Below are 22,229 nucleotides of genomic sequence, written 5' to 3' on the forward strand. Positions count from 1 at the left end.
CCCTGCCTGCTCTCCAAGGATGGTGAGGCCTTCCACGGGGGATCATCAAAGTCTGTCACATCATTTGGGGAAGGGCCTAGACCCTCCTCTGTGTATCTGGGCTGAAATAGTATCCCTCCATAAGGGAATGGTCTGCCAAAGTCCGTTTCTGCAATGGGGATAAATACTGGTTCCACTCTTAGAGGTCCCATAGACTACTCAGACCTTCTAACTAGCACCCACATTCAGAGGGTTTGGTTCAGTCCAATGCTGGTTCCCCAGGTTTACAACTGGGGTCCATGTGCTCTCATTATGTCAGGTCATCAGGTTCTGTAGGTTCCTCCAGCATGGTCTTGACTTCTTTTTTCATCCCTGCTCCCTCTCTACAGCTGGATCCCAGAAGTATGCCTCAGTGCTTAGCTGTGGGTTCCTGACTCTGCTTAAATCAGCTACTGGATGAAGGCTCTAGGATGGGAATTAAGGTAGTCATCAACCTCATTACAGGGGAGAGGCATCAAAGGAAGCCTCTCCACTACTGCCTAGATTCTTAGTTGGGGTCAACTTTGTGAATCTCTGAAAAATTCCTTAGTGCCAGATTTCTCTTTAAAAGTATACTGACTCCCCATATTAATTAAGGTATCTCTTCTTGCCCTCCTCTATTGCTCCCCTGTCTCAGTCTTCCTGATCCCTCTTGTTCTCCTCCCCACTCTTATTCTCCCCTTTCTTTTTTGTACGTGCCTTCTCTCCTCCCTCCATGATCACAATTTGCTTAGGTGTTCCTGTCCTTTTCCTCTTCTTCTGGAAATGATGTATTTTTCTCTTATGGTCTTTCTTTCTTCCTAGTTTCCCTGGTGGTGTGTATTATAGTTGGTAGTCCTTTGCTCTATGTCTAACATCCATATATGAGTGAGTACATACCATGATGTCTTTTCTGTGACTGGCTTACCTCACTCAGGATGATTTCTTCCAGTTCCATCCATTTGCCTGTGAATTTCAAGATTCCATTTTTTCCACTGAGTAATATTCCACTGTGTAAATGTACCATTTTGTTTTTATCCGTTCTTCATTTGAGGGGCATCTAGGATGCTTCCAGGTCCTAGCCATTACAAATAATGCTGCTATGAACGTAGTTGAACATATGTCCTTTTTTGTATGAATGTGCATCCTTTGGGTGTATGCCCAAGAGTGGAATTGCTGGAACATGAGGTAGACTGATTCCCATTTTCATGAGAAACCTCCATACTGATTTCCAAAGTGGCTGCACAAGTTACATGGCACTGCCACCAACAGTGGAGGAGTGTTCCCCTTTCTCCACATCCTCACCAGCACACACTGTCATTGTTTTGTTTTGTTTATTTTAGCCATTCTGGCTGGTGTAAGATGGTGTCACAGAGTTATTTTGATTTGCATATCCTTGATCGCTAAGGATGTTGAGCACTTTCTTAAGTGTCTTTCAGCCATTTTAGGTTCCTCAATTGCAAATTCTCCATGACAAAACCAGATTTAAACAATACATATCCACAAATCCAGCCCAACAGAAAGTACTGGAAGGAAAACTCCAACCCAATGAAGATAACTATACTCACATAAGCAATAAATAATCCAAATTTACCAAACACCAAGAGAAAAAAAGGGGGCAAGTCCACACACAATAACACCACCACCAACAAATCCAAAACAAACAAGAATTAACAATCAATGGTCATTAATATCCCTCAATGTCAATGGTCTTAACTTGCCTAAAAAGACACAGGCTAACAGAATGGATACAAAGACAGAATCCATCCTTGTGCTGCATACAAGAAACAGATCTCAATGTCAGAGACGTTACATCAGAGTAAAAGATTGGGAAAAGATTTTCCAATCAAATGTACCCAAGAAACAAGCTGCTGTATCAATCCTAATACCAACAATTTAGACTTCAATCTAAAATCAATCAAAAGAGATGAAGAAGGGAATTTCATATTCATTACAGGAAAATTCCAGCAAGATGAAATCTCAATTCTGAACATCTCAAAATATAAAGGCACCCATATTTGTAAAAGACCCATTACTAAAAACTCAAATCACACTTAGAACCCCACACACTTATAGTGGGAGACTTGCACACCACACTCTCACCACTAGACAGGACCACCAGAAAAAAACTTAACAAAAAAACAAAGGAAATAAAAGAAGTTATGAAGCAATTGGGTTTAAAAGACATCTATAGAACATTCCATCCAAACACAAAAAAATATACCTTCTTTTCAGCCCCGCATGAAACCTTCTCTAAAATCGACCACATACTCGGCACCATAGCAAACCTCAACAGATACCAAAAAATTGGAATAACTCCCTATATCCTATCAGAACACCATGGTTTAAAGTTAGAACTCAACAACAACACAAATTGGAGAATTATCTATTTCTGAACACCAAATTTGAATTGAATTTTTTGGTGTTTTGGTGATTAGCTTCATGAGCTCTTTGTATATTTTGGAATTCAGCCCTCTGTCAGATGTAGGACTGGTAAAGAACTTTTCCCATTCTGTGGGTTGTAATTATGTCTTGTTGACTATGCGCTTTGACTTAAAGAAGCTTTGCAGTTTCAGGAGGTCCCATTTGTTAATTGTGGATATCAGTGTCTATGCTAGTGGAGTTATGCTCATGACATAATGTACCAACTCATTCAAGTGTACCTCCTACTTTCTCTTCTAAGTGGTTCAGTGTGGCTGAATTTATGTTGCGGTTTTTGATCCATTTGGTCTTAAGTTTTGTGCATTGTGATGGATATGGATCTATCTTCAGTTTTCTACATGTATGCATCCAGTTATGCCAGCACCATATGTGAAAGATGCTTTCTCTTTTCCATTGTATATTATTACCTTCCTTGTCAAAAATCAGGTAGTCACAGATGTGTGGGTTAATATCAGGATATTAAATTCAATACCATCAGTCTACCTGACTGATTTTGTGCCAATACCATGCTGTTTTCATTACTAAAGCTCTATAGTAGTGCTTGAAGTCAGGTCTGGTGATGACTCCAGAAGTTCCTTTATTATACAGGGTTGTTTTGGCTATCCTGGGTTTTTGTTTTTCCATATAAACTTGAGTATTGTTCTATCAAGGTCTGTGAGGAATTGTGTAGGCATTTTGATGGGGATTGGATTGAATCTGTGGATTGATTTTGACAAAATTGCCATTTTAACTATGTTGATCCTACCTATGCAAGAGCATGGGAGATCTTTCCATTTTCCAATATTTTCTTTAAAGACTCAAAGTTCTTGCTATACAGGTCTTTCACTTGTTTGGCTGGCATCACCCCAAGATATTTTATATTGTTTGTGGATATTTTAAAGGGTGATGTTTCTCTGACTTCTTTCTCTGTGCATTTTTCATCTGTATATGGTAGGACTACTGATTTTTTGAGTTAATCTAGTATCCTGCCACTTTGCTGAAGGTGTTTATCAGCTGTAGGAGTTCCCTGGTAGAGTTTTTTGGTCACTTATGTAAACTATCATATCATCTGCAAATAGTGAAAGTTTGACTTCTTCCTTTCCAATTTGTATTCCCTTGATCTCCTTTTGTTGTCTTATTGCTCTTGCTAGAACTTCAAGCACAATATTGAGGAGATATGGAGAGAGTGGATAGCCTTGTCTTGTTCCTGATTTTAGAGGAATTGCGTTGAGTTCTCTTCACTTAGTTTGATGTTGGCTGTTGATTTGTTGCATATTGTCTTTATTATGTTTAGGTATGTTCCTGTTATCCCCAATCTCTCCATTACCTTTATCATGAAGGGGTATTGGATTTTACTGTTACCCTCTGCAACATGATGAATTTTAGGTCAACCTAATGTACATGAGACTCCCTTATTGCTACAGATATAGAAGAAAAATACAAATGATAAATAAATAAATATGCATGAATATAACATACATCAAAGTATTATTACTAAAAATACTGACTCTAGCCAAGCATGATGGTGCATGCTCTTAATGCAAGTACTTGATAGACAAAGGCAAAGGGATCTCTGTGAGTTTAAATCCTTCCTCATGGATGTAGCACAAGCTACATACTGAGGCCCTGTCTCAAAATAAATTAAAATACAGTAACAATAAATAATAAAAAAATATTTTTATAAACACAATTGCCTCTGTCCTTAATTGAATACTGTCACATGTTAGTTACAATTTGGGGAAAGAAATTTATTCTCAGCAATTCTGTCTCATCATCAAAGGAATAGTAATAACAATAGTTTTATACAAGGTTGTTGAAACAATATAAGGATATGTCCTTGTGAAAATTTGAGGATTATATCTGGCTTATAAAAAGTATTTAATAATTTTAGAAGTTATTATCTGAACCCATCCTTTTTGCTTTCCATTTTTATTACAATGCATATGTAACCCTCTGCTTTGAACAGTGATTGAATTTCATTGCCTCACGACTGTTGAAGAACATTATCCAGTGGAATTTCACTTTTATTACTATACTTTCAACACATTTCTTCAGTACAGACTCTCTTTCATCAGTATTTAAATACAGTTAGGCATCTTCCCTGTGATGACTTTACACCTATATTCCTCAAAATAATTTCTCTATAAATTATTTTCAAACTAGAATATATGTTGAAATTAATTAGAAGTCAAATTAAAACAGATTTCTTAGCTGAAAATAGAGTTTTTAAGAGACATCACAAGGATTAAAACAATAGAGTAAAACAAAGCATTTCTGGTAACACTCAAATGTATACAGTTCATCACCCACTGATGGGCCTCGATTTCTCATGATTTCTCTTTCAGGAATTTTAGAAGTGGTCATTGTGAGATAAGTAGTGATGTCAAGGTTGACTTTGAGCTACTTCTTTTGCAGAATCACTTCCTCTTTCCTTTTTTGTTCCACTAGAGAAAACATGCTGTGAATTTTCACCTTACACTTTGTTGGTACATGATTTAAAGAAAAACAAACATAACCTTGAAAAGCAATGACATTCAAAACACAAAAATAGCAACAACCTTCCATGGCTGCAGATAAGCAAAGGCAATTAGAATATGCAATAATTAGTTAGAGTGAGACATCAATTGTGGCACAATTCTCAGTTGATTGAACACAACCACAAAAATGGAAAAAATAATACTTCCATTTTCTTAAGTTTAGCAGATGACATGGATACAAATGGTTTCAGATCATGCATTGAGAACATGTGGTTATCAAGATAAAATAGAAAATGTTAACTTGTTTAAGGGTCTGAGAATAACTTTACTTCTCAAAGTGATGATGATGTGCAAAGTACCTATTTTTTCAAGGCTTTGTCCCTTTGATGGTTTTCTGTCCTTTTCCTCATTAAGCTGTAGAGAATCTTCAAACACTGTGGGTAGGGTTCCTGTGTTGGATCCATATTATTATGCATATAATTGTCTTCTTATTTTTAATAGATTCTTTTGATGAAGAAATCTTACTTTCAACATACTTTACTTTTCCTTTCAAAGTCAGTATATTTTAGGTTAAAAAATACATACCTCCTCCAAAGACCTAATCATGCCCTGCATTTCTCTCTAAAAGTGATTTAACAGTGAGATCTATGGTTAAATATTAGTTAATTTGAAATAGCACTTATTCTCTAGTAGTGATTCTCACATGATTCATTCTCAATAATCCTGCAAGTTGAAAAGCATTAATCACTGCAAACAGCCTTTGTTTATATGAATTTTATCTATTAATATTTAGTTTAATAAAAATATACTGAGAAAATTAAAAATATTTATTAAATCTGCTAAAATAAGAACCTGTTAATAAAATTATTATATGTAAGTTGATTATATTTCACAAAACAACTAGTTCATTTAGTAAGAATTTTTTTTTTCCATTTTTAAAAACTAAAACTCAATTAGATGTAGTATGAGTTTTTCTGGCCCTCTGGTTCCCTGGCCCTATTTCCTCGTAGTTACCTCTTACCAGAGAAAAGGAATGGGCCTTTCTCTGTTGAGGTCTAAGTCACATCAGCATCTTTGCAGAGAAGAAAAGAGACCAATTTCCTGCTTGTCCCTGCTTATATACTGCTTCTGCCCTGCTATGTCACTTCCTGCCTGGATAACAAGGGGACTTCTCTTTACTACATTTCCCAGAATTCTCCTTGTCTCCTAGTCTTGCTTATGTTGCTTCCCTATTGGCCAACAGTGTTTTATTTGTCAACCAATAAGACAAACATATATACAAAGACTTCCTCCATCTATTAGATTCTCCTATCTTCTCCATAATGCTATGCTGTTTATGTTGAAATTTTTATAGAAACTATAGCCTCACATCAATTGTAGTTGATAAGGAATCAAATACTGTATTAAGTACTTGTTCTCCTGGTGTGACCAAACACCTGAGAAGAAATTGTTTGAGGAAAGGTTTATTTTGGCTCATAGTTGGAGGGGAAAATCCATCATTGTGGGGAAGGCAGGAGACCAGGAGCTAGAGGCACCTGGTCACCTTGCATCAGCACTCTGGAAGCAGACAGCAATGATTGGTAGTGCCCAGCTCCTTTACTCCATTTTATTAGCCTAGTATTTGCAGGAGGTCTCCCACCTCAATTATGATAATCAATCTAATTTTGTGGAACTATGCTGAATATTGTGGCAGAGCTGCAAAACAGGAGCAGAAGAAACCTTCTTAATACTTTTTATACAGCCACAATCACCCTGATAAGAAAATCACACAACGACCAAAACAAAATTTAAAATTGTAGACCAATTTCACTTGTAAATATATATGTGAAAATTCTCAATAAATACCTGCAAACCAAGGGGTCAAGAGCAGGCTGGTGAAACACACAGAAACAGCTGACCTGAACAAGGGGGAGCACATGCACCCCAGACTGATAGCTGAACTGATCAGCATAGGACTGATCCAGGCCCCCTAACATGGGTGTCAGTAAAGAGGCCTCAGCAATCTATGGGGCCTCTAGTAGTGGTTCAGTATTTAGCCCTAGAATAGGAATGGAATTTTGGAGTCCTCTCCACATAGAGTAATACTCTCTCAGCCTAGACACACGGGGGAGGACCTAGGCCCTGCTACAAATGATATGACAGATTTTAAAGATCCCCATCGAAGGCCTCACAGTCCCTGGGGAGCAGAAAGTGGGTGGGATAGAGGGTCAGTCAGTTGGGAACAGGGGAGGAGAGGAGGGAGAGGGAACTTTCATTGACATGGAAAACAAGTTTGTTTCTAATTTAAATAAAAAATGGTTAAAAAATACCTGCAAATCAAATAAAAAACACATAAAAAGGTTATATAACATCATCAAGTAAGTTTAACTCCAGAGATGCAAGAATGGTTAAATATAAATCAATAGATATAAGCTACTAAACAGACTAAAATACAAAAACTGCATGATCACCTCATCAGATCTAGAAATGGTCTTTGACAAAAATCCAACACCACTTAATGATAAAAGTCCTGGAGATATTGGGGATAAAAAGACATACCTCATCAAAATAAAGGCAGTTTACACCAAATCAATAGCCAATATCAAATTAAATGGAGAGAAACTCAAAGCATTTCTATTAAAATTAGTAACAAGACAAGGTTAACCACTCTCTATATACCTACTCATTATAGTACTTGAATACTTAGCTACAGCAATGAGACAACTGATGGAGACCAAGGGGATACAAGTAAGAAACAAAGAAGTCAAAGTAGCTTTATTTGCAGATTATCTAATTGCATATATAAATGAGCATAAAAACTTCACCAGGAAATCTCCATAGCTGATAAGAAAACACTTTCATGTAAGTAGCTTGATACAAACGAAACACACATACACACACACACACACACACACACACACACACACACACACACACACACACAGTACTCTTAACAACAAATGCCAATGTGACTGAGAAAGAAAACAGGGAAACAAAACCTTTCACAAAAGTCCATTGTTTTTAAATTGAGCCTTATAAAAATTCTCAGGAGACTGTCATATTCTCTGCCAGAATCTGGCAGAAATGGTCCCTAAAGAATCTGGCAGAAATGGTCCCTAATCCCATAAAAAGCATAATATGACATCTAGAAAACATCATGAGCCTATCTATACTGCATTCATTCTCTGCATTTTAGTTCTTCCAAGATCCCACCACAATGACCCATTAACTTGTACTTACAAAATCACAGGGCTTTTCAAGCCAAAAGTTCTGAAGGGTTGAACATTCCTGTCACAAATCATTTCTAAATGTCTATGAAATGTGTTTTCAGATTTATTTTAAAAGTGGCCCCACTTCTCAGTACCAATTTTCTGCATTAGTTACTTGTCTTCTTGAAAAAAAAATAAGTGTATGGGAAGAAAAGTTCATTTTGGCTCACAGCTCTAGGGTTATAGTCCATTGGGCAGGGAAGTCATGGTGACAGGAGATTGAGGCAGCTGGCTGTATTGAGTCTGCAGTCAGTGAGGAGAGATTTGTGTAGAATAGTACAGTACTCATGTCACTTTATCCACTTACTGGGTCTGCAAATTTGGGTGGTTCTTCCTATCTCAATTACCCTAGTCCAGATATATCCCACATAGACTTGTTCAGAGTGTAACCTAATCTAGATGATCTCTCACAGGCATGTCCTGAGGCTTATCACCTAGGTGACTCTAGATCCTGGGATGTTAACGCATTTTTTCATTTAAATGCTTATTAATTTGTTCAAGTATTTGTGAATATTCTTTAACACCATATATGACAAGTGATAATTTCTACATCATTACTTTCTAAAGTATGCTAAGAGTTCTAGGCCTAACCTCTTGGGAAACATGTTGTGGCTGCTGAGCCTCAAGATGAAGCTAGGACCATGATGGGTTTATTCCCAGGATATGAGGTCCTGTAAGGGAAATGAGACAAGCCTGTGAGACTCTGCATAATATAGCATCTTGTGTGGAGTAACAGACCCTGGAGATTCAGATACAGGTCTCTGTGGAGCTACTTCAGTAATTCCCTATAGATCCCATGCATATGGTTTGATACTCACAAGTTTGTCAGTGAAATTTTTTCCATTTCTAAGCACAATTTTCAAAAGAAATGTTTTCTATATTCTGTTACAATATCCCTTTGTCTTAAATAACAAGACTGTGTATATATAGGCCTCTTTCTCGAATCTTTTGTCTGATCTGTTGGCCTATGCTTCTCTATTATAAGATTGCCTCCGTACATTTTGTTTTATAATATATCTATATCTATATCTATATATCTATATATATATATCTATATATATATATATATATATATATATATATGTGATAGTTTATATTGTCAAATTTGATTTCCCTCCAAAAGGTACCTTTGATTATTCTTGTGTTTTTGTTTGCTTGTTTGTTTCTAGTTAAATTTTAATTTGGCTTACAATTTTTCAGGCCAGTTTTGGTTGTTGCTCTATTGTGATTGTGCAGTAGTTTAAGAGTATCAAAATATTTAAAAATACAGAGTTTTTTCTATCTACTCTCCTATGTGCCTCTATTTCTATGGGTATTTCTTAGTTGCTGAAAGAAGATAATATTGTTCAGATGTCTAATGTACAGGTCTTGTACATTGTTATGATTTGAAGTGTACCATTAAAAACCTCCTGTGTTAAAGACTTCATTGCTAGAAGATAGTGTTTTAGGAAGTGATTGATCATGAAAACACTAGTCCAATTGCTGTTTTAATCTCTCAAAAATATGGGTGTCAGTGAGGAGACCTTGGAAATCTATGGGACCTCTAATAGTGGTTCAGTACCTATCCCTAGCATAAGAATGGACTTTGGGAGCCCATTCCACATGGAGGGATACTCCCTGAGCATAGACACAAGGGGGTTGGCTTAGGCCCTATCCCAAAGAATAAGACAGATTTGAAGATTCCCCTATGGAAGGCCTCACCCTCCCTGGGGAGCAGAAAGGGTATGGGATAGGTAGGAGGTTAGTTGGGAGGGGCAGGGGAGGGAGAGGGACCTGGGATTGACATGTAAAATATTTTTTCTAATTAAAATAAAATAAAAATAGCAATTGGCAATATAAAAACTATATCCTATATAAAGGATATTGGTCGCAGGAACTTTCCTGGAAATGTTTACTTTGTTGCTGGCACCTCCCAGTACCTCTTTACTTCCTGGTCAACAGGAGAAAAGCAGTGCCACTTTGTCACACACACACACAACCACACACACACACACACACACACACACACTGAGATGATGATCAACTTCAAAAGAATGAAAGCAAAAAACCATCAAGCCATAGGCTTAAACCTCTGGTTGTTTCTGCTTTAGGTTGTTTAAGCCATGTACTTTTTCATGACAATGAAAAACCTGAATAACACATAAGTTTGATTTAGGTTAGATTGATACAAATGACCAACCTCTGAGACACAGGTACTCCAGGATGTCTATGAATATTAGCTATGAAAAAATAAACTTACTTAAATTATTATATAACTTCATTGTGTTTCATGATTTTAGGTGATAACAACCCAGTTGCTGTGTTCAATGGATAGATGCTCCTATTTCCCAAATATATGTTTATATTCTACTAATCACTATTATTCAGATGCTTAAATCATCGGATTATAAATATATAATTATAATGAAATTCATTATATGAAACATTTTAACAGAATGATCCCACAGTATTAAGTACATTCATGCTATTCTTTTGCATATCTTAGGAAGTACTTTATCTTCAAAAATGAGAAGTGTATTCAACCACAGATTGGCTCTACTCTACTAATTCTCTATATTAATTTGACTTTAGCTATTTTATTTTATTGATTTCTCAAAGCACTTGTTTTGTGTCTGGATTGTTACTTTAAAGAAAGTCTTCAGGTTTGTACATGCTGTAGTATGGATCAAAATTTCACTCATTTTATAGTTTACTCATTCATATATATGCATACCATATTTACTATTTATTCATCTTCTTATGGCTTCTTCATTATTTTCTGCATTTTGGCTATCTGAAAGGTGTTGGAATGAATGCTGCTATACAGGTGTTTTCTTGTTTCAACGATTTAAATTATTTTAGGTTTATGCTTGGGTCATATGTTTAACTTCCTTTTCTTGATGAGATTATATTTGCAATTCTCTTTTCCCTTTATTTCTACCAACCCCCCAAGTATGCTCTCTTTTAATCTCATGCCCACTTTTCACTTACTGTTATTGCATGCTACCATGCATTATACATATATATTCCTAAATAAGACCTTCTCAGTTTGTATAATGTTACTCACATTAATGACTTTAGGGTTGACCAATTGGTATCTGATAAAGAACTGGTGTTCTTTTCTGGGGAAAACTATTTCTCCCACTCTTGGCATTTCTTAGTTGCCTTCAGTTCTTTGTATAGGGTTAAGACCTCTTGGTCTTTCCCCATCCTCTTTTACATGACTATCATTGTTGTTCTTGTTCAACTGTGTTTACATAGTTATGTTACTAAGACTTTGTAGGTGTAGCTTCTGACATTTCTAGGAGACACAATCTCATAGCAATTTCTCTGGTCCTCTAACTTTTATAATCTTTCTGCTCTTTCTTCCAATGTTTAACTTTTGAGAAACTGCCAAAGTACTTTCCACAGTGACTGAACCATTTTATATTTCCATGAATAATGTTTAATGTTGCCTTTTGAAGAAATGTATGGATTACAAGATACTGGTAAGTAGAATTCCTTGCATTTTCCCATGTATATAATTATGCAATCCACAACTAATAAGAGCTTTCTTATTTCTTCTTTATAACTTAGAAATTTATTTTTCCTCTTAGGAAATGATAGATTTGCAGCTCATTACTAAATGAAATTACTAAGAATCAGTAGACTTTACTCATTCCTGAGTTAAGTTGGAAGATGTGCATTTTTGTATAATTGAGTATCAGAGTTTGTTGCAGGTTTTATGGTTCCACACCATGATTTTCTTCTAATTCAGTTTTAGGGATCTACTTCAGCGTTTGGCTCAAGTTAAGACCCTGAACTAACAGGGTTCCAAGGGACAGTACAATGTGCATTTCATCAGATACTTTGTTAGAGCAGTGTCTAAGTGTCTGACTCATTACTTTTATTACACTAGCAAATTCCCCTAATGGCTCTTGTCTGGTGAATGTCTTGCTAATTTCTACCATGACAAGCATACACCAAGAGTGCCACCACATAGAATGAAACTTCAGTTTGATGCAATTAGTAAAGTAAGACACAGAAAATGTTAAAAATGTAAGAAATAAAGAAATATGTAGTGTTATATATGCAAATCCCAGAAAAAAGAGTGATGTGTCATAAACTCAACAGGAAGGCAGAGGCCTTCTGGAGCAGCCATACACAATCAGCAGTTGTCTGGCAATACAGTGAAGAATAGCTCAGTGGGTCAAAGCTTTTATTTTGTCTAGGGCATTACTCCAACAGGTTTCTTGCAGGTTATAACTAGTTAATTTTATGAGTCATAAATTTCCTGAATTCATACTGTGGTGACTATGATCTGCCTATGTAGTAACTGTAGGTTGTGGAGTTTTGTGGGAAGACAAGTAGACTTCATCCAGCTATTCCATGTGGAGTTTGTCTCTAGCAGATGCTTGTGTAAGTGAAATACTGGAATTGACCATTCTGAAGACCAAATGAACAAGTAAGCTAGAAACTGTCAAGGAGGCCCAAGCTCTGCTTCTGGCACAACATAGTTCAATTTGTATTTAACATGAATCTTGAGAAAACAAAGCAAAATTATAGTCATTTACTATTTACTCTGTAGAGACAATGACCCTGGAAAGATAACCAAGCACTAAGGTCTGGAATCCATAATATAATAGGTTATATGGCAACAAGGATATGGGAAAGGCAATGGTTATAAAATTGAGTTATTATCCTAGACCCAGTCTACTTGGAGACCACTTATGCTAAGTAAATGTGGACAGATAGAATGTAAGAGAAATGTAACATAAAGGCAACTCACAGAGATTCCAAGAAATAGAAAGGTTCTGTGCAACAATGCCTTAAAACCATTTCCAAGTTCTACACCAAAGTCTCTAGGTAGTAAGCACAAATCCTAAAGAAAACCAGCAAGGGAATAAGAACCTTATCTTTTCAATAGCAACAAAATGAATACTTCCAAAAGCTTACATGAGCTTTGGAAACAGATCTCTTTCCAGAAACTCCAGAGAGAAATGAAGCCAGTGCCTTAATTTCAGTCAAATGCATCAAGGACTCAAAACACAGTAATGAAGACGAATTGGTGAGGTTTGAACTGCACAAGATGTGGTGACTCTCTACATCAGCAGTAGATCATTTACACACGTTCTTTATATAGTAGACACTTCCTTTTGGTTTTGAATTTGCCTGGAGTTTTAGCATAAGTAAGTGCTGAATTATTTCAAACATTTTGTATTTGTCAATCAAAGTAATCAATGACGAGAGAACATTTATTTTACTGTAGCTGACTAATACTAATCAATCATGAGGTACTAAGACAATCTTCAAATGAATATAGTAGATTATTCTCTTTATGTAGTCATGAATTTAATCTACTAATACTTGACTAGTTCTGCATCTAGGTGAGTGGGGCAGACTGATCTGTGAAAAATCCTGCCACATTCAAATAAGATTTTAAAATTGTTAATATTATTTCTTTTAAAATGTTTACTTTATTTAGTATTAGTATGAGTATGTATGTGTGTATCCAACTATATTTCAGACAATTCTTTCCATTCACTCTGTGTTATGGGGAACAAACTAAGGTCGTGAGGCATACACTCCATAAGACTTTACCCACTGACACATCTCTCGCCACCCATAAGTTATGTTAGTCTTCATCTTCTTTTATTTTATAAAGCATTTGCGTAAAATTTATTCTATTTTCTTAAATATTTGTATAAATTTATTAATGAAGCTATTTGGCACTATGAGCATGTGCATCTATGTACATCTGTTTCTGTGATCATATGTGTGTGTCCCTACAAACACTTATGTGTGAAACACTAATACAGACACTTTTAAAAAAGAAGTTGGGTCATAAGGATTTTTAATATCATCTGTCAGTTATGGTAGCTCATGTTTTGGGAGAATACTCTGTACAGGCAAATTGTGAGAAGAATCTGCATAAAGTTGTTCTAATGACCTCTCATTGTCTTGTAATGTCCACAGAATCCATAATGATGCCCTTTGCTCTCCTTTTTATTTTCTTGATCAGGCATTCTAGAGATTCATCATACATATTAATGTTTTAAGGCACCAATTCCCACTTTAGTATTTTCTCTTTGAGATGCTTTCTAATTCACAGACTTTCATTCATGTTTTTACTTGCTTTTTTGCTGCTAGAATTTATATCCAGGTTCTTGAAATAGAAGTTTGATTAATTTGTTATTCTACTTTTCTATCCAGTGAACTTTAGGAAATTAATTTCCACTTAGGCATTTATTTAACAGTCTCCTTCAGCCTTCATTTTGTCCTAACATTATTATTATCAATTCCTTTGTTGTCTTTATATCACCTGCTTTGATTTTTCTTCTTCATTAATGAATATTTTAAAATACTTTTCTATCTTTCTACAAATAGAATTTTAATAATTATTGATTGTTTTTATTGAGATTGGCCTTTTTCAGTTATGGACTGTTAATTAACCTAGAATGACTTAATACATTGAAATACACTGAGACTTTCTTTGTAGTAGTTTTAAGCTTTCATAGCCTGGGTAGTAGCTTAAGAGTTATACATTATATTCTTCTTATAATTATCTAAAGAATATGTCTACATTCCCTTCATATTTTAAAGAAATTAAATTATTACCACTTCATAATACGTATTGAAAATGAAAACCACTGAAGTCCACTTATATTTGCATCTTTATTCTTCATAATATCATATCAACTTGTTTAGTAAATGTCCTAGAGGAACAGAACCAAGAGGATATGTGTGTCACACACACACACACACACACACACACACACACACACACACACACATATATATATATATATATATATATATTATATATATATGTTCCAGAATTTATTAATTCCAAATCAAACCCAAGAACTGAGAACCCCAGTGGTTGCTCATGCTTGAGGCTGAGTGCCTCAACATTCTGAGTAATTGCACAACAGCTTTCTCTTACTGGGGGGAAGGGGGCAACAGCTCAGTCTATAGGGTGAGTTGCTTCAGTCATCCCAATCTGACACTAGAAGCCCACAAGATTCTGGGCAATCCACTGGTTTTGCTACCAGTGAAGCAATCATCAGAAGCAGCAACTGTTGGCAAAAGGAAGGCTAAGCATCCAAAATGTAAGATGATATTCCTTCTGGCATACTTTTCATATGGGGTTCTACCGAAGATGCTGCCCACAATCATGGTGAGCCTTACTACATCAGTGAAGGCAACCAGGACACTTCCACCTGTGGGACTCCCTACTCAACTGTTTCTAATTTGTGTTAATTTGATGTGAATAGCAACAATAATGAAAGTTAATATTCATTTACATATATTCATATATTTATCCATCTTGTTGCATTATGTTCTATATGAGATCATTTTCCTATTTCCAAAGGGCCAGTTCAACTTTTTCTTCTAGCCATTAATCAAAACTTCTGTTTGTCCTTTTTTTTGTAAGATGTGCACTTTATTAAACTGGTCTCAAGTTAGTGTACAGGCAAGCTCAGGCTGCCTCAACACCTCAATCCACTCCCAGGCAGACCAAAGCCTTCATTCATCAAGTTGGGGGGACAAAAAAGGGAGGCCATGATGGCTGATCATTCAAAAATTAAAACAAACCAAAAAAGAAGTAGAGGGAAGATTTTAAAAATGCAGTACATAATTTACAGAGAAGCAATCCTGTCACCTCCCTGGTGTGGACTCAAGGCATGGATTGAGCCATCCTCCTGTTGTTAATGGGGGTGGCTTTTGGGAGGGTGAGGGACTCTCTGTAGCCATCTCATGGGTACTTGGAATGACTTAAAAAAGAAAAACCAATATACAATCAAAGTCCTCAGCCACATTGTAGAACTTTGGGGGATGCTTGCTCCTGCCGACTGCTGTTGCCTTCACCGTTCCAGTTTTTAAATCCCAAGTTAAAAGCACCAAAACAAAACTAACAAACAAAACAACCTTTTTTAAAAATTTTAAAATCCCCCAAAACACAACAAAATAACAACAAATAAAGCCATGTCAATGTTGTCTCATTTTTTTTTATTCTGCTCAAATTAGGTTTTGTCAAAAAAGGGTGTAAAACACAGCTCAGTAACAGTCTGCCTAGAAGCATTTGCAGTGGCCGATGGAGGGGATGGACTTATTTTCTTCCTCTTCGCAGATCCATATCTGCTGGAAGATGGACAGTGAGGCCAAGATGGAGCCACCGATCCACACAGAGTACTTGAGCTCAGGAGGAACAATGATCTTGATTTTCATGGTGCTGAGAGCCAGAGCAGTGATATCTTCTGCATCTGGTCAGCAGTGCCTGGGTACATGGTGGTGCCACCAGACAGCACTGCGTTGGCATAGAGGACTTTGCAGATGTCTATGTCATATTTCATGATAAAATTGAATGTAGTTTCGTGGATGCCACAGGATTCCATATACAGGAAGGAAGGCTGGAAAAGAGCCTTTCTTAGTGATGACTTGGTCATCAGGAAGCTCATAGCTCTACTCCAGAGAGGAAGAGGATGCAGCAGTGGCCATCTCTTGCTTGAAGTCCAGGGCAACATAGCACAGCTTCTCTTTGATGTCACACACCATTTCCCTCGTGCCTGTTGTGGTGAAGCTGTAGCTATGCTCGGTCAGGATCTTCATGAGGTAGGCTGTCGGTGACGGCTAGCCATGTTCAGACACAGGGTGGCATGAGGGAGAGTGTAGCCCTCATAGATGGGCACAGTGTGTGTAACCATATCTCTGGAATCCATACAATGCCAGTGGTACGACCAGAAGCATATAGGGACAGCAAGACCTGAATGGCTACATACCTGGCTGGGGTGTTGAAGGTCTCAAATATGATCTGGATCATCTTTTCACGGTTGGTCTTGGGGTTCAGTGGGGCCTCGGTGAGCAGCACAGGGTGCTCCTTGGGGACCACACACAGCTTGTTGTAGAAGGTGTGATGCCAGATCTTCTCCATATTGTCCCAGTTGGTGACAATGCCGAGTTCAATGGGGGTACTTTAGGGTCAAAATACCTCTCTTAATCTGGGCCTCGTCACCCATTTAGGAGTCCTTCTGAACCATGCTCACCATCACATCCTGGTGCCTCGGGCAGCCCACGATGGAGGTAAAGATGGCCCAGGGATCATTGTCAGCCGAGAAGCTGGCTTTGCACATGCCGGAGCCATTGTGGACAAGCTCAGCGATATCGTCATCCATGGCGAATCGGTGGGGGTGTGGAACAGCAAAGAATGAGCTGAGAGAGGACTGTGCTCAGGGGTGGATGCGGACATCTTTTTAAGAATTAACTTTATCACTCCTTTATATGACATGGCTTTCATTAAAAATTACACTTTTGGGAGTCCCCCCACCCCACAAAAGAAAACAAAACAAGCAAACAAACAAACAAGATGAGAACAAAACAAAACAAAATCCTTTTTTATTCTCCTTTCCTGCTTACCTCTCCAACACCTCTTCATTCATCTTGGTGGCTTTGGGGGATTCATTGTGTGTCATATAGTACTGCCCTTTGTCCTATAAGCTTTACTAGCAAATGTTCATTACAACAAGTCATAGGTCTGGTTCAAGGTCTCTGTTTTCTTGATGGTACACAGCCATCACTGGATCCTCACTGAAACTCCTCTGAGATATCCCGTGGCTTCCCAGAGTCTTAGAAATTCTGGGGTTAGTGTTCCCCAGTCCATTCTCTTCATGAGCTCCAGCAGGTCCTAGGTAGGGGAGATGCTAGTGTGGGCCAACCTAAGTTAGCTCCCCTATACTATGCCTTCAGTGTCAGTTTACTCTCACCAGTGGTGAGAGGTAGGTCCATCTTTCCCAAGTGAAGATGCCAGCTCTCCAGTGAGTATTGGGGCCAGCTCTCCTGCTACAGTGTCCAGTTAGAGGCAAGGCCAACAAACCCTGGGACAGCAAAAGGTGGGGATGGACCTCTGATTTCATCTCTCATCGTTCCAAAGCACCTCTGATGTGACATGGGCCACAGACATCAACTCAGACTGCAACTCAACTGGGATCATGGACCCAGATATGACCCTCAGCAGCAACTTGGGCCTGGACCACATCCTGGCTCTGGGAGGAAGGAAGCATTGGCTTCTCAGGTCAAGATAGCTCTGGTGGCACCATGACCCCAGACACCAACAAGGTCACATGTTGTGGCCCCAACACTGGGATTCTATGTAACCTTTGGTGGCATTATAGGACTTGAACTTCATAGACCCCACCCATAGTAGTACCACAGATCCAGACACTGTTCTCAGTGGTAGCAGGGTCAGAATGTCATCATTGCCTCAGGGGGCGGTGCAAGCCACTCATATCTGCAATGGATCCCAGTGGCAGTGTGGCCTTCAGATACCAACATGGCTCCTGATCTCGGGTATCTGCAGAGCCTTCAGTGGTAACAGGAACCTCAAACATCATCAGCACAGACCCTGGCTGTAGTAGGGCCACAGACCTAGACATGCTCCTCAACTGTATCTCCAGCCCAGGCCCCACCATGGCATTGAGTAATAGCACAGGCCAGTCAGATCTGCATGCATCATGGCCCTTGGCACCAACCTGGGTGACTGTGCTGATTCTGGGCATCTTCATGGCCCTCAGTGACAACAGGAGCCATGAAGGTTAATCCAGCCCCTGGTCCCTATAGGGCCACAGACTCAGACATGGCCCTTAGCAGCCAAGTGGGCCTGAATGACACCATGGCCCGGGTGGCAGTACAGGCCTCCCAGATCCGTATGGCACCTACTGCAGCATGGCCCCCAGACTCCAACAAGGCCTGAGGGTACACCCCAGATCATGGGACTCTGTGAAGGCCCTAGTGGCAACTTGGGCCACAGACTTCACAGAGGCCAACTGCAGCTGGACCATGGACTCTTGCATACTTACAGGCAACAGTTTAGTTTGAGTGGCATCCTAGCTCCAGGTGGTAGCCCAGCCACTCAGATCAGAATGGTTCTGACATCAACATGGACCTCTGACACCATCAAGACTACAGGATGTGGAACAGACCCTAAGCTTCATGTGACCTCTGGATATCAACATAGACCTCTGGCTGTTGTAGTGCCATGGACTCAGACATGGGCATCTGCAGCAGCCAGGGCCTGATTGTCACTGTGACCCCAGATGGCAACAAATGCCACCCAGACTGGCATGGTTCCTCCACCAGCAGCGTGGTCCCTGAACCCCAACATGGCCCCAGGTGGAGTTCAAGACCACTGGAATCAGCATGACCCTCGATGGCAACAGGAACCAAAGGCATCAGCATAGATCATCTACTGTAGGACCAGGGACACAGACATGGCCCTTAGCAGAAGCCTGTTAAGATGTCATCATGGCCTTGGGTGGCAAGCAGACCGCCCCCATCAGCCTGCTCCTCACTGCCTTCACCATGGCCCCAGGTTGCAATCAGGGTTCCCCCATCAGCCTACTCCTCACTGTCTTCATATCTTCCTGGCTGCCTCTTTCAACAGGCCCTGAACCATCCTCCTCCTCTTTCTCTCCCATTCCTCCACCATATATTTTCTTAACATTATGGTGTCCACCTGTGTGGTGCTACAAGGTGCCAGGCAGGTGTGCCCATGGATGTGTTTCCACCATCCAGAGCCTTGAGGACGCTACAAGGCTAGCCAGACCTAGGCAGAACTGCATGGAGAGGGGCATGGATATAAAACAAAACTTTTTAAAGGTTATGCTTTTTCTAATTTTAATTGATTTTTCTGTGGTTTTTTTTTAAACAAATTTGTGATTTGCAGCATAGGCTGACCTAGAACTCATTAAACTAGTTTTGAACTGGTGACAAATCTAAGAAACCTAGGTGTCAGGTTTATGAAGCATGGCTATAGTAAAGACATGTATAGTATAAAGCAATAATCATCTAACCAGCATTTAGACATGTCAGTTAGCTAACAAGTCTATCTCTGTGTCCCATTTTATCTTATAACCCCTATTTGAATTTTAAAAATGATTACTACTCGGGCACTTTCTCATTTTGGTTAGAGGCATAGTCTCACTGTACACCTAGTTGTTCTGGAATTCTTCATCCTTCTCCCTCATTGGAAGTGGTAAGATTACAAGCATGTACTGCTATGCCTAGTTCACTATGTCGTTTATAGTTGCCACTGTTTTTCTCTTCTGGGTGCTTTTGTTACTCAAATGTGCATCACTAGAGTAGTATAGTACAATATAGGCTTAGCAAGTTTTAAGATGTATCATAAGTAACATGTCTGCTAGTCTTTTTTTCTCCCCTCACAATTTATTTGGTGAAGATTCTGAACTACTAAAACTATGTAGACTTTAAATTTGTAGATTAATCTCATGATGTTGTCCAAAACATTCCCCATGCACTGTTATTCTTTAAAAATTATCAGATAGATCCAGAGATTGATCAAACCCATATTCAACTCTTCACAGATAGTAAAGTCTATATTGGATTCTTTTATCAGGAGGGAAGCAAACTCTATTTGTTTGGGGGCTTGTTGATTCTTTTCCTTTTTCATTTACCTCCCTTTGATTATTAACAATTCTCTGCCAAGTTGACTGGATTTGGAATCCCCTAGGAGACATGTCTCTAGGAATGTCTTCAACTTTGTTTCAATAGAGGTTTAAATAACAAAGAAAATCCACACTAAATGTGGGCAGCACCACCCAATGTACTGGAGTCCATGACTGACATGAAAAGGGAAAAATAAGAAAGCCAAATGTCTAGCACCATTATTCTTTCTCTTTTCTGACTGTGGTCCAATGTCTGTTAAAGGCTGGTGCTCTTGCTATGTCAGCAATGAGCCAATTCTACCATGATTCTTTCATTGCCACAATGAAATGAAATCTCAACCATGAGCTAGAAGAAGCTTGCCTTTTTATGTTGAAAACATGATCAGAGCAAAGGGAAAGTAAGTAATACATCTATCTACCCTTTCTCTATGTATCTGTTTAATTTAGAAAACATTCACCTAATTTGTAATTATTAGTTGGTAAGGTTCACAAAATATGAATTCACGATTTATTCAGTTTAGCTACTCCTGTTTCAATATATTAAATCACATCTCCGTCACCCTCAGTAGTTTTCTGTATAATGAAATTAAAATCTCAAAGGATTAAACATACTTGTATTTTAATGTTTTGCAATCTATACTCTTATTGAAACTGAAATTTTCTTGTTTTGGCAATTGGGTCTTCTTTATTTTGTCTTTAAATCTTTTTTTAAAAATAACCTACCTAATCACAGATAACCTTTTTTTCCATCTGTCATCTCAAGATGTACTAGGCTTTTTCTTTTATATTTTTATTTTCTGCCTCAGATTTGGATTTATTTACTTTCCACAAGAAGATCTGGCATGTTTAAATAAAAAGTTATACTTCAATTGTACAACTGAGTGTACTAAGGACACTTGATTTTCTTGAATTGACCATTACTTCTTTAGAAAAATAAAAGTAGGATACATAAATGAGTGGCTGGGTGATAGATCGATGACTAGATAATGGTTCTATATGTTCAGATCCTTCCCTCACCTATCATCTACTTTATATCTGCCAACAAATATTTATCATTTCTCTTCTATAAACATGTGTATTCTTTTTGTTTATATCAAATTTTTAATTCCTTCTTCCTTTTACATATTGGCAAGGATCATCCATGCTATCATGCATGGAATTCATATATATATATATATATATATATATATATATATATAATATATAGTTATTATGTATTCGAGTGTTTGAACTCATGTGTCCTCGCATTCTAGAATGTAGACTGTGTGTGTGTGTGTGTGTGTGTGTGTGTGTGTGTGTGTGTGTGTGTATGTGTGTGTAGTGACTATTCAGAGGAGAATGAATAAGATGCTGCCCAGTTAGGTAGTGGAGCAAATGAGGCAATTTACAATAATACAGTATGAAAATACGACAATAAATAAAAAATCAGTGAGAGAGACAGAGATAGAGAGCAATGAGAGAAAGAGATAGAGACAGAAACAGAGACAGTGAGAGAAATAGCAATTTAAAGAGGAAGGCTTTACTTTGGCTTACATTTTCTGAGGGTTCAAACCATATATAACTATATGTGTGTTGATCAATATCTATGTGTTCTATGTGCCAGTAAATTTACTTTTGAGCAGGAAATATTTATTGACCAAAATACACTAAATACATATATGTGCATA

At 38.0% G+C, this 22,229-nt stretch overlaps 1 pseudogene; it reads right to left on the minus strand.

The window, feature by feature from the left end:
• Positions 1 to 16,177: 16,177 nt before the first annotated feature.
• On the minus strand, positions 16,178 to 17,277 carry LOC100762971 (annotated as a pseudogene).
• Positions 17,278 to 22,229: the final 4,952 nt, after the last annotated feature.

The sequence above is a fragment of the Cricetulus griseus genome, chromosome X (assembly GCF_003668045.3).
Source record: "Cricetulus griseus strain 17A/GY chromosome X, alternate assembly CriGri-PICRH-1.0, whole genome shotgun sequence".
Classification (NCBI taxonomy): domain Eukaryota; kingdom Metazoa; phylum Chordata; class Mammalia; order Rodentia; family Cricetidae; genus Cricetulus; species Cricetulus griseus.